This window comes from Penaeus vannamei, chromosome 13 (genome assembly GCF_042767895.1).
Source record: "Penaeus vannamei isolate JL-2024 chromosome 13, ASM4276789v1, whole genome shotgun sequence".
Taxonomy (NCBI): domain Eukaryota; kingdom Metazoa; phylum Arthropoda; class Malacostraca; order Decapoda; family Penaeidae; genus Penaeus; species Penaeus vannamei.
The window spans coordinates 7,755,360-7,765,359 of NC_091561.1; the positions used below are offsets into that span (position 1 = coordinate 7,755,360).

Here is a 10,000-nt window from a genome sequence, read left to right on the forward strand (position 1 = left end):
AGTATCGAGCACATGATTGCACCAAACGCGATATAAGGAAGCTGGACACACTAATATCGGAATATCTGTTCTGATATGAGGGAGTCAGTCAACGCAATGAGACAGGGCTGGAATATGTATATGTATTTTTTTTTTTTTTTTTTTTTTTTTTTTTTTTTTTTTTTTTTTTGTCTCTTTGTCTCCGCTGTATCTTTGTCTTTCTGTTCTCTCCTTTTTTTTTTCTCCCTTCTATTTTCTTTCTCTTCTTGTATGCGCTCTCTCTCTCTCTCTCTCTCTCTCTCTCTCTCTCTCTCTCTCTCTCTCTCTCTCTCTCTCTCTCTTCCTCCGGCACTCCCACTCCCACTCCCTATCCCTCTCCCACTCCATCTCCATTTCCCCCTCTCTCTCTCTCTCTCTCTCTCTCTCTCTCTCTCTCTCTCTCTCTCTCTCTCTCTCTCTCTCTCTCTCTCTCTCTCTCTCTCTCCTCCCTCCCTCCCTCCCTCTCTCTCTCTCTCTCTCTCTCTCTCTCTCTCTCTCTCTCTCTCTCTCTCTCTCTCTCTCTCTCTCTCTCCTCTCTCCCTCTCTCCCTCCCTCCCTCCCTCCCTCCCTCCCTCCCTCCCTCCCTCCCTCCCTCCCTCCCTCTCCCTTTCCCTTTCCCTTTCCCTCCCTCTCCCTTTCCCTCCCTCTCCCTCTCCTTTTAACTTTCCCTCCCTCTCCCTATCCCTTCCACAACGTCCCTCCTTTTTTGTATATACTCGCTCTTGTATCACCGCTATCATTGCATCACCAATTCATCTTAATGTCAAGCGTGCAAACATAACAAACGAAATAACATAACAGTACTCCCTCTTCTGGGTCGTTTGGCGATTAGCTCGAGTCGTGAAAGTCGTCATGCGATTCCCGCAGTTCGATTCCTCAAGGTTAGCGTTCTATTTTGGGTGGTGGCATTCTCGCTCTTTCTGGCTTTTTATTTATATATATGTGTGTGTGTGTGTGTGTGTGTAACTTCGTGTGTGCGTAAGTTTGTGTTTTGTGTGTATGTGTTTGCTACATAAGTATACATGCAAATATAGGCTCAGGTAGATTCATTTTCATTCACTTGAGCGTGCGTGCGTGCGTGCGTGTGCGTGCTATATATGTATGTATGCATATATATAGATAGATAGGTACACATATATGTATATGTATATATATCAGACAAACCCTATAACAAATGGCTATTGTTCGTCTGATGAGAAACTTTAAGCGAGTTCGAAATATTACGATTCATTTTAATATATTATTATGGCTTTCCTTTACATATATGTGTAAACACATACATATGTGTATATACACAGGTTGACATTAAAAAATCCGGGAACTTCCGGACCTGAGGAGTGCCGGATTTTTTGTAGTTATATATATTGTACATATTTAACAGAAAATTACTACGTACACAGTAATTTCAAGATACGCCGGTATCAAGTTCTTTATTCAGCATTTCCACTTTACGTTTTACACAACCTCGTTTCTTTGTCTAAAGCATCATAACGTTATACAGCAACAAAAATATCATAAAGTGAGAAATAATGAGAAAAAAATGCTTGTTACCATGTGCTAGCAAGACCCAACAGCTGATTTTGAACCACAGCGCCATCAAGACATAGACGATTCCAGAAAACAGCGGCGCATCGAGGTAAATCTGAAGGAGCTTCGTAATTAATGCCGGAAATCTGAAGGAACCAGAAAACAGTGGCGCGGGAACGAGGTAAATTTAAATGAGCTACGCAATCAATGCCGGAAATCTGAAGGAATTACATTATCGTTTGCAGGATTTTTGAATGTCAACTTGTGTATGTATATATATATATATATATATATATATATATATATATATATATATATATATATATATATATAGATAAATATATATATATATATATATGTATATCTAGATCTATATATATGTATATATATATATATATATATATATATATATATATATTTATATATATTTACATACACACACACACACACATATGTACATGTGCATATATATGTATATATATATTTACTTATATATATATATATATATATATATATATATATATATATATATATATTATTTATAATATATATATATTATATATATATATATATATATATATATATATATATATATATATATATAACACATACATACACACACAAGCACACATACATAATCATGCGTGTGTGTGTGAATGTGAATATGGCTATATAGTATGATTTAGATGCATATTCTGTTAAGTATTACTCTTTTAGTCTACCATACCAACAGACAGCTTAGACTCGATGATATCTCCTGACTTCTTGGGTAACAAACTAAATTTAAAGGAGTTTGATAATAATATTGTTTGGTTACAACGTCTCCTTGAGGAAGACACACACACACACACACACACACACACACACACACACACACACACACACACACACACACACACACACACACACACACACACACACACACACACACACACACACACACAGAAGATAGAAAATAGAGATAGAGAAACGAACAGACAGGCTGAGACAGAGACAGAGACAATCACAAAGATACGAAGAAACGTAGACAGAAAGGCAAGTACAGACAGGCACAAAGGCGGAGAGACTACATGTAAGGTAGAAACGAAGTCACAGAGAGGCGGGTCAAGAAAGGGAAGCGAAGCCGCCATATATTATTTAGCCACGATTTTCTGGCTTTAGTTACAGGAATGAGATTATGTCCAGGGCTTCTTTTGATTAATCCGACTGCTGTCCTTGTTCCTTACAAATCGGTGTTTTACTTATAATTACCTAACGTTGGCATTTTGATTAACAGATGAAGATTATCTAACATCAACTTCTACATGTCCATTTTTTTATTATCAAACGTTAACATTATCATTAACAGGTGATGGTTATCTAACATTAACTTAACTTTTTATTACAAAACGTTATATTACCATTAACAGATGATCATTATCTAACATTGACTTTATTATTATCAAACGTTAACATCAACGATGATAGATTTCTGATTTTACTTGTGATTTTCAAACGTTAGCATTAGCAGATTATAATAATAATACAATGACATTGATACTTGATTGGCCGTTTCACTTCGCCTACGAAACAATAGAACCCGTTTTCTTTGATGTTTTATAGGTGGTGTAAAAAAAGAAAAAAAATGGCCGAGAATAATATCACGGTTAGGATATTGTCCTAAATTATACCGAATTGCGCCCGAGTCTCGGCGACAGAGTTTAATTATAGAACAAAAGAAACAAGTCGCCATTTGCTAATCGCTCGAATGGATCCTTAATTGATGCGAAACACGGAGTCACGTGACCGCTTTTGGCGCAAGAATCTTTCCCGTTTTCTGTTTATGCTTAAATTGCCCCATCTGTCTGTTAACTTGTCCGCATGTCTGTCTGTCTATCTAGGAACTAAATCTAAATTTATCTTCCCTTCTACGTGTCCATATTTCGCCTGATTTCAGTTCATCAGACATCGTATCTGTACATCGTTATTCTTTCATCTGTCTGTCCATCCATCCGTCCATTCACTCAAACATTTATACATTTTATCCATTCATCCATCCACCCAACACCTGCCTCATTCACCCACTCATCCATCAACCACATCCATCCCATCCATCCATCTTTTCATTCATCCATAGATCGTTTTAGCTATCTACCCATCCCTCAATCCAAACCTCCATCCATCCATTAATCAATCTAACTATCCATCCACCCACCCATTTATCCATCCACTAACCCATCATTGCATCCAACTACCCATCCGCCCATCCATCCACCCATTCATTCATTCACCCAACTACTCATCAGTCCATCCATTCATCCATCAATTCACGGTCACTCCACTATTCTCTCTCTCTTTCTCCCTCCTTCCCTCTCTCTCTCTCTCTCTCTCTCTCTCTCTCTCTCTCTCTCTCTCTCTCTCTCTCTCTCTCTCTCTCTCTCTCTCTCTCTCTCTCTCTCTTTCTCTCTCTCTTCTTCTCTCTCCTTCTACTTCTCTCTCCTCCTCCTCCTCCTCCTCCCTCCTCCCTCCTCCTCCTCCTCCTCCTTCCTTCCTTCCTCCCTCCTCCTCCTCCCTCCTCCTTCCCTCCTCCTCCCCCCTCCTCCTCCTCCTCCTCCTCCTCCCCCTCCTCCTCCTCCTTCCTCCTCCTCCTCCTCCTCCTCCTTCCTCCCTCCTCATCCTCCTCCCCCTCCTCCTTCCTCCTCCCCCCTCCACCTCCTCCTCCTTCCACCTCCTCCTCCTCTCCCTCCTCCTCCTCCTCCTCCTCCTCCTCCTCCCTCGCCCCGTCATAAGAAAGGATTAGTCCGACCATAATAGACCTGTCGAATGAACGTTCATGACAAGTGAAGCCTCTACTTTATATTCCGTGTCAACAAAACCGAGAAAATTAATTAGGGGACGAAGGGAGGGAGGGAGGGAGGGAGGGCGGGAGGGGAGTTTTATCCTGTGGTGGGTATTTGGGGAGGCGAGGGAAGAGGGGGAAGGGGAAGGGGAAGGGAGGGGGAGAAGGGAGGGAGGGAGGGAGGGAGGGAGGGCGGGCGGGGTGGGAGTTTTGCCTTCTGGTGGGTATTTGGGGAGGCGAGGCGAGGAAGGGGGGAAAAAGGAAGAGGGGGAAGGTGTGAGAGCGAGGGAGGGAGGGGAAGGAAGAGAGAGAGAGAGGGGGAAGGAAGAGAGAGAGAGAGAGGAGGGAAGGGAAGGAAGAGAGAGAGAGAGAGAAAAAAGAGAGAAAGTGAATGTGTTGAGAGGCGAGGGAGGGAAGGGAAGGAAGAGAGAAAGATAGATAGATAGAAAATGAGTGAGTGAGTGAGAGCGAGGGAGGGAAGGGAAGGAAAAGAATGAGAGAGCGAGGGAGGGAGGGAGGGAGGAAAGGCGGGCGGGGAATTTTGCCATCTGTTGGGTATTTGGGGAGGCGATGGTTGGGGGAGGGGAGAAGGGAAGGGGGGGGAAGGGATTGAGTGAGGGAAGGGAAGGGGTGGGACACAAGGGAAAGGAAGGGAAGGAAGGGAAGGAAATGAATGAGGAGATACGGAGGGAGAAAAGAAACAGGGAAGAAAGAAATTAAAGGGAGAGGGGAAGGGAAAGAAACAAATAAAGATGTTGAATTGAAGATAGAGAAAGGTTGGAATGGGTAGGGTAAAAAAGGAAATAGAGGGAAGGAGAGAAAGGAAGGAAAGAAGAGCCAGGAGAGAGGGAGGGAGAGGGAAAATAAGGAAAATGTGAAAAAGGGAGGGACGAAAGAAAAGAGTATTGTAAGAAAGAGAGGTAAGAGAGAGAAAGAGAAGAAAGGAAAGGGGAGGAGGAGGGAAAGGAAAGAGAGGGAGAGTTGAAAGGAGAAAAGAAAGAAGGGAAGAGAGGTGGGAGGAAGAAAAGAACGGGAGATGGGGAGGAAAGAACGAAGGTGTAAGGAGGAAGGAGAAAGGATAACTGGGAACAACAGGAGAGGGAAAAAAGAAGAGGAAAGGGAGAAATTAGAAAGTGAGGATGAGAGCGAGGGGGTGATAAAGGAAAGAGACAGAGCATGCGTAAATCGGAGAGAACACGAAAGAGAGAGAGAGAGAGAGAGAGAGAGAGAGAGAGAGAGAGAGAGAGGAGAGAGAGGAGAGAGAAGAGAGAGAGAAGAGAGAGAGAGCAAGCAAGCGAGAGAGAAAGAGAGACGGAGAAACGAGAGAGGACGAGAACGAGAGAGAGAGAGAGAGAGTGAAAAAGCAGAGACAGCGAGAAAGAGAGAGAGAGAGAGAAGAGAAGAGAGAGAGAGAGAGAGAGAGAGAGAGAGAGAGAGAAGAGAGAGAGAAAAGAGCGGGAGCGAGCGAGCGAGCGAGCAAGCGAGAGAGAAAGAGCGACGGAGAAAGGAGAGAGGACGAGAACGAGAGAGAGAGAAAGTGAAAAAAGAGAGACAGCGAGAGAGAGAGAGAGAGAGAGAGAGAGAGAGAGAGAGAGAGAGAGAAGAGAGAGAGAGAGCGAGAGCGAGAGAGAAAAAGAGAGAGAGGACGAGAGGACGAGAAAGAGAGAGAGGACGAGAGGACGAGAAAGAGTGAGAAAAAGAGAGACAGCGAGAGAGAGAGAGAGAGAGAGATGGACATGTTGTTCAAGAGTAGATTTCACGCGAGAAAACAAGAAGACGTGGAAGAGAAAGGGAGTCTTACGAAACGAGGGAGACAAAAAAAAGGGAGAGTTGAGAAAGATGTCGTTTTAGGAGGCGTCATGCTCCGTCAAATTTCTTTTTAACTTCTTTGAGTTTGAGAAAGTTTTACACAGTTTAACAACGCATTCATGACGGGCAAAAACTCTCAGGGTCTGTCGGACAATCCTGCCCCCGACCTGATGCTGGCGAATCCCGTACGAGAATGGATGTTGTTAGCTTGTTATTTTCGTTATGTTGTATGCGTCATGGTGGCGTAATGAATGCTGTTTTGCAACGCCTTCATTTATGCTGTGTGTGTCCGTACTGTGTTGATGATAGTGGTATTGATAAGTGCGGTTTTTGGCTATGTGGTGCACTCTTCTCCCTGGCTTGGTGTATTCTATACATCCGAGGCGTGAAAACATGTTTTTATATACCTTTAATCTCTAGCACATTAAACCCTGTTATGTTGAAATAGCATTATATTTGTTGATTAAGTATATCTATTAAGCTCTGACATGTTGAAATAGCATTATATTTGTCATTTAAGTATCTCTATTCAACCATGCCATGTTAAAATAGCATTATATTTGTCAATTGAGTATATCTATTAAACTCTGACATGGTCAAATAGCATTATATTTATCAGTTAAGCATATCTTTTAAAACCTGTCATGTTCAAATGGCATTATATTTATCAGTTAAGTATATCTTTTAAAACCTATCATGTTGAAATAGCATTATATTTGTTAATTAAGTATATCAAACTCTGACATGTTAAAATAGCATTAAATTTATCAGTTAAGTATATCTATAAAAACCCTGTCATGTTAAAAGAGCATTATATTTGTCAGTTAAGTATATCTGCACACGAGTTGCCATAAAGCACAAGGGTAGAGCAGAACAAGATAAAACTGTGTCATGGAAAAAATGGAGGCTCAAGGGCGCAGTGATAAACAATGGCGCATCGGGAAGCGAGAAGTTGAGATACTTTTTTTTTTTTTTTTCTTAATATTTTTATTTTTTATTATTTTTTTTTTAAATGAAAGTGCGAACATAAGGATAGCGGTAATGATATTCACGAGGAGAAAACATGTAAATGATGATGGTAATAATTATGATAATGGAAATAAGAATGAATATAAAAATAATACTGATGATAGTAACGATACTAATAGTTATAACAAGGATGATAGTAATAATCAGGATGATAATAAATGTGATGGTGATGATGATGATGATGATGAAGATGATCAAGATGGTTGTGATGAGCAATACTATTACTTCTACTACTACCAATAATAATAGTATTATGAAAACTGATAAAAACGTTGAGAGACAGACAAACAGACAGAGAGACTGACTGACAGACTGACAGAGAAAGAGAGAGAGACAGACAGACAGGGAGATAGGGACAAAGACGGACAGACAGAGAGAGAGACTGACTGACTGACAGAGAAAGAGAGAGAGAGAGAGAGACTGACTGACAGAGAAAGAGAGACAGACAGACAGATAGACAGGGAGATAGAGACAAAGACAGACAGACAGAGAGAGAGACTGACTGACTGACAGAGAAAGAGAGAGAGAGAGAGAGACTGACTGACTGACAGAGAAAGAGAGAGAGAGAGAGAGACTGACTCACCGACAGAGAAAGAGAAACAGACAGATAGACAGAAAGGGACAGCGACTGACAGACAGAGATAGACAGAAAGAGATAGCTCCGGTATGGGAAAGAGAAAGAGGACATTGTTATTCCGGCCCGAGCTCCTTCGGCACACACGCAGGGAAAAGTAAGCCGTCGAGAATGGCGGCGCCATGGCAACGGATATTTCCTCTAAAATGTTCACATGCACGTGTGTGCGAAAATATATGTACAAATAGCAATACGTGTATAAACACACGCACACGCACACGCACACATACACATCGCATACACATCACATACACATCACATACACATCACATACACACACACATACACACACACACACATACATACACACACACACACACACACACACACACACACACACACACACACACACACACACACACACACACACACACACACACACACACACACACACACACACACACACACACACACACACACATATACAAATGTATGTATATGTATATGTATATATATGTGTGTGTGTATTTTTATGTATATGTATAAGTGTGTGTATATATATATATATATATATATATATATATATATATATATATATATATATATATATATATATATATATATATATATATGTTTGTATGTATATATGTATATACACAAACACATATCTGTGTATATACACACATGTATATGTGTGTGAATATGCATGTATATTTATGTACATGCATGTGTGTATGTATACACGTCTATGTAAATGATGTGTGTATATAAGCATTCATGTAAACCACTTACTGATCCAGTTGTTTCATTCCAGGCGCCGAGTGTAGCCGGAACCTGCAGCCCGGTAAGTACTTTCATCCCAGTCTGATCAGTAAGTACACAGCATCCCAGCGTAGCGGGGTGGGGGTTGTGGGGTGGGAGGGGGCGTGACCGGTGTTCAAGGGGGGGGGAGGGTTTAATGTGTGGATTTGTGCCACCGCCCCCCACCCCCCACTCCCGCCCCCGTGTAATTGTAGCTATGGGTTATTGATTGTGACGTTGATGACGGGAAAAATGGGTTTTGGAACGTTTTGTAGGAGGGTGTGTCGCTGATTTTTTTTTTTTGGGTGTGTAGGAAATATATGTGCATGTGTTTATTGTACACGCACGCACACACGCACGTACACACACACACACACACACACACACACACACACACACACACACACACACACACACACACACACACACACACACACACACACACACACACACACACACACACACACACACACACACACACACACACACACAAATATATATATATATATATGTGTGTGTGTGTGTGTGTGCATATGTACATATATATGATGTATTTATTCATTACTAATATATATTGATTTTCTGCTTGCGCTTCGTTCTTTCGCTCTCGTATTACGGAAGAAACCGTAAGTCATGTGACTGTAGAGTTGAATTTGCTTCATTTTGATGCAAAGTGAGGACGGAAGCCCTGAAATCATATTCCATGTGACTGTAGAGTCTTTTCAGCTTTTTTGAAATCTTTTATTGTATTGTTTGTATTTTATGTTTTTTATTATCATTATTTTTATTATTTTTTGTGATTACTATTGTTAGTATTGTTATTATCATTATTAATATAATAATTGTTATTTTTTGTTATTATCATTATTAATATTGTTATTGTTATTTTTTAATTATCATTATTAATATTATTATTGTTATTTGTTCTTATTATTATCATTATTATTATTGTTATTACTGTTATTTTGGGAGGTTCAGGAGTAAGATGATGCAGATTTAGAGCTTAAAGTGAGAAAGGAGGAGTGAATTTAAGGAGAATTTAGGTGTGAGAGGAGGTGGCAAAGCGGGAAAGGGAATTGGATAAAGGTAGGTAAAGGAAACGAGAGAAAGGGCGCTAGAGGCAGAAGGAGGAGAGGAGGAGGGTAAGAGGAAGGAAAGAAGGGAAAAAATACCTCTTGATTTTGCTTTTTGTTTCGTGGAATTTTCGGTTCTCGCTACTTTTACGTCTTTTTAATACATATTTATTATTTTGTACTTTATACTCATTTGCTTCTACTGCTGTTGACTACCTTTGGCTTATGGACATTTAGGAATATGGAATGGAGACAACAGGTGGGAGGTAGTGTTCGTAAATTTACGGTATTTAACACAGCTGATAAAGAGTGTTAGGGAAGCTAAGCAAAAAAAAAAATAATAATAATAAA

At 40.6% G+C, this 10,000-nt stretch overlaps 1 long non-coding RNA gene across 1 annotated transcript in view; it reads left to right on the forward strand.

Annotated features, from left to right (window-relative positions):
- Positions 1 to 8,620, forward strand: part of LOC138863849 (uncharacterized) — a 75,486-nt gene extending 66,866 nt beyond the window's left edge. The window contains exon 3 of the long non-coding RNA XR_011399034.1: positions 8,590 to 8,620. This is a non-coding gene — a long non-coding RNA (uncharacterized lncRNA). The remainder of the gene's footprint in view (positions 1 to 8,589) is intronic.
- The last annotated feature ends 1,380 nt before the right edge of the window (positions 8,621 to 10,000 follow it).